This window comes from Octopus bimaculoides, chromosome 18 (genome assembly GCF_001194135.2).
Source record: "Octopus bimaculoides isolate UCB-OBI-ISO-001 chromosome 18, ASM119413v2, whole genome shotgun sequence".
NCBI lineage: Eukaryota > Metazoa > Mollusca > Cephalopoda > Octopoda > Octopodidae > Octopus > Octopus bimaculoides.
This window is the reverse complement of record NC_068998.1, coordinates 51,031,999-51,036,716: the sequence shown is the minus strand read 5'-3', so window position 1 is coordinate 51,036,716 and position 4,718 is coordinate 51,031,999.

Here is a 4,718-nt window from a genome sequence, read left to right as displayed (position 1 = left end):
ATATATGTATGTACATGAGTATATATAAATCTGTATGTGCTTATGCATATGTGTATGTATGTATGTGTCAGTATGTGTGTGTGTATGTTTGTGCGTTTGTGTATGCATATGTATCTATTGTATATAGCAGCTTCGATATTCTTGCTTTGCTATTTTTATAACTATGGATCTACCTAGTTTCTCTCTATTTTAATAACATTATTATTTACAGAATTACTCAATTCCTTCTTACATTCTTGATTAAAATTGTTGTTTCTCTTTGTTTTTTTTTAATTCAATTTTACTCTTCTATTAGTTGTAGTTATTGGAATACCGCCTTTATGGTATGGCATCTGGAAAGGTAAGTTAATCACAGCGATCCAAGTACGTATCTTAAATTTTAGAATTTATTTATCCAACCAAAAACTTACAAGATTTAAAGAAGAACAATAATGTTACAATATATTTCAGATCATTGCCATTGAATGACAGAATTAACACAGAAAAACCTCACAAAGTTTAAAGACTTAGCGTTGTTGGTGCTTGACCATTATGAGCTAATTAATTAATTGTAGCTCCGTAGCTGCCATAATCTCTTGGAAAACTAATCTCGTTAAGGTCACTACAAAGTTTAAGATCTAAAATAATATATTATATTAGGTGGCATATAAGACATTTTATATATTCTATTGCATAGTGTATAGTTTGATATACTGAATCAGCGTTCAGGCGTTGTATTCTAACCGTTATTTGCATTCTAAACATCGGAACAGCTGTAGAGCAGAATTTAGGACTTTATGTAACTTTTACTTTTTTATCATAATATATGTATTTATGTATGTACAAACACACGCACACATACATATACATACATGTTATAATTTGGACAAAACAGCAAAAGGTTGTCATTATAGTACTCGGAGTTTCGAATTTGGGAGCGAAGAGCTACGATACATTACCGTTGGCTATTAATGGCAACAGACACTATGAAAAACCGTTAAATAAAAGGGAAGTAACTTTAATAGATGGAAAAAAAGATAAAAGATAAAAAAATACACGCACCTATATTCTCACAATACATAGACATAAACCTCCTTCGTCCACGTCTATATAAGTACACACTCACACAAACATGTATGTATGTACTCATATATACACACATATCCACACACACATGCACACATATATATGTGTATATGTATATATATATGTGTGTGTGTGTGTGTGTGTGTGTGTGCAGGCAACCTCATCCTCATATACATGTAGTTGCTTACGTGCATACACGTAACATAATACGTATATATTTAGACACTTATACGTATAAATATACGTATATATATATATATATATATATATATATATACATGTATATATACATCTACATATATGTATATATAATATATGAATAAATAAATATATATATATATATATAGCATATAGTATATTTGTACACTATGCATCCCACTATGTATGTTTTTATTTATGTACAATGCTTGTTTTATATTGTTACATTTTGTATTGTCAGATCACGAGGAACATGAATCTGGTACTAAAGGTTAGTGAAGTTCGCTGTTTATCATAAACAGGATATACCATTCGTTACAGAATTTATTAAATATCTGGATATGATATAGTTTCATTTATTTCGTTAATTATTTTCATTGTATTTTGTTGCGTTTGGTTACTTATTTTCGTTCCTTCACTGACCAATGTTAGACACCTTTTTCTAGTTCATGAAGGTGTCTTGTGATTGAGGTGTGACTTAAATTTAGCGATTTCGTTAAGTCTCGTGCAGTATGTTTTGAACGATCGTTATATATATATGAAGACTCAATGAATAAGCCACACAATGCATGCAATGGTTTTGTCATGTACAAAACAACAATGCAAGACATACGTTCCCGTTTGCAAATTTTCCCTAGAATAGTTTCCTGCTGATAACATGCTTTCAGCTGGGAGTCAAATGTTTATTTCTTTAATTATTGTCTATTTCTTTAATATGCTAACAGTCTGAACATTTGCAGGTCTTTTTGGTATGTATTATTGCGCGAGCGACAAGTATTGTCCAGAAGCCTGGAAAAAATATCCTCCACCTAATAACAAAAAAGATTTTTGCAAGTATATACCCTATTATTATTATTATTATTCAGTAGTTTTATTTTTATAACGTGCTTTCACTTCACTACCGAGCGCAGCTCTGTGCGCCTTGGGTATGTGCTGTGGTTTGCTGTGGTGCTCTTATGTTTACTGTATTGAAAGTGTTTTGCGTAGAATGTGTGCAGTACCCAGTAGTGCAATTTTCTGTATGTTATATATATTTGTAAGTCCTGGTGTTTTTGTTATGTATTTGTCTGAATATTATTATTATTATTATTATTATTATTATTATTATTATTATTATTATTATTATTATTATTATCATCATCATTAGTATTATTATTATTGAGTGCATGACATCAAAGTGACACTGGTATAAATTATACGAAGCCCAGTACACCCATCATGACTACTCGTCTGATGAAGGTACACCAGGCGCATACATCACGACTATATCTGCATGACATAGTGATCTCATGTGAAGATAAACAGTGCATGACCTTACAGTCGGGGACCCAGTTACAATTTTCCTTAGGTCAAGTAGCCCATCCTGCTCAACAAGGTCCCTGAATTATGGTTGTTTCAGGATGATCAGCAAAACACCTATGCTTTCAGAGGTGAATTATTCAAATCTCAAAGAATTGCTCTCAACACAAGACTATGATGCTTCCCATTACTTCTGCTCGTGATCAGAGATGCACATATCGTCAGTCACTAAGAGACATGCTCCATTGATTAAGGTCAAGCAACTGGCAAGCAAGTCTGTGGTATTGAGCCCTATCGACCCCAGTACTTCATTGGTAATTTTTTATCAGTTTTAAAAGGATGAAGGTTAAAATTGACTTCAGCAGGATTTTCATTTCAGATCGCAAACAGCCGGAGCAATTAGCGCAAGGCCTTACTGATTCTGTCTGTTCAGCGTTCCGTATTTACAAATAATGGTTTCGTAATTATACACATAATTTTAAGGGAAGTGAGTTAATCCATATTTTTCTCTGTCGGCTCTGTGCCATACATTTCATAAATCAGGCAGATTTAACCAGCAGTGCTGACCACCATTTTCTAGAATATTATCAGCCAATTTATGTTTGATTTCCAGTCGGTTATATGAATATATCGCTTGTGCCAGAAAGAAAGGACCTTGGTGGTGTCTTTCTGGATTTATGTTCGCTCTCCAAAGAGAAGAAGTCTGTGAGGGTAAGGTATAATTTTTTTCCTCTTTTCATTTTAGAATTATTGTTACAAACATCTCATCGGAGAATTAATTTCCAAAGGATAATGTTTTTTGTTAATTTATTTTGTAAATACTTACCCGACTAGTATCGGTTTTCCATTCATTTCAAATTAAAAGGAATGCCTCTTGTATATATATATATTATTATTACTACTACTACTACTACTACTACTACTACTACTACTACTACTACTACTACTACTACTACTACTACTACTACTACTACTACTCTGTGGAGATTCCATGGTTATTTTAAAAATTGTATGGTGAAACTATATTTTTCTGAAACATCTGATTCTTGAGATGTAAAAATCCACATAGGCAATGTTGAAGGGGCAATCAATCAGTTGATCTGTCTTTCCATCTGCCTATCTATTTCATATCTAACTACCCACCTACTTATCTATCAATCAATCACTCTATCTATCTATCTATCTATTTTTTTAATTGTTGGAAAAACCGATGGAACAATCTTTTTCTTTTTGGGGGGGAACTATAAAAAGAAAACATTTTGTCTGCTTGTGTGTGTGGGAGGGTTGTATGGGTGTATGTGTGTTTGTATGTGTGTATAATATATCAATTAAAAACTAATTAAACAACATATTTTATATCTGTTTTAGATACAACACAGAAAGTACAAGTTAGTGGTTCGGTACGTTTAACGACTTCATACATTATATTACTTGTGCTTTTTATATCGATTCTGGTGTGACGGAATTGGAAACCAATTGAAATGAATATTCAAGGTGAGAATATATATATAAGTATACTCGGTTTACATTATTTACATTATTTACATTTGACGGATATTTATCCTCATCTTGTTTGTTGTTAACACAACATTTCTGCTGACATACCCTCCAGCCTTCATCAGGGATAGTTGGGATAGTAATGTTGGGGATAGTTGTCCGCGCTCTTAACCACTACGCTATATGCCCGCACTTAAGAGCGCGGGCTACTAACCCTAAGATTCCGAGTTCGATTCCAGGCAGTGACCTGAATAATAATAATAATAATAATAATAATAATAATAATAATAATAATAATAATAATAATAATAATAATAATAATAATGATGATGATGATGATGATGATGATAATAATAATCATTCTCAACTCTCTTCACAACAATTACTTCGCTAACCATTGTATTTCTGTTCTTATTTCAGATCGTGTTCCAATACTTAATTAATTCTGAACCTGTGATTACGTCATATATTAGGAATACATATATGTAAATATAAATGAAAATAAATGTTGCTATACTACATATGTGCTCTAGTTGAATGTGAAATAATGGCTTGAAAAATGTGATGTATATTTACATGTATTTGCGCAAATTGTTCGTGTAGATGTCTATAGATGCATTTTTGTATCTGAAAGTGAATTCCTAGGAGTTCATCGGTCG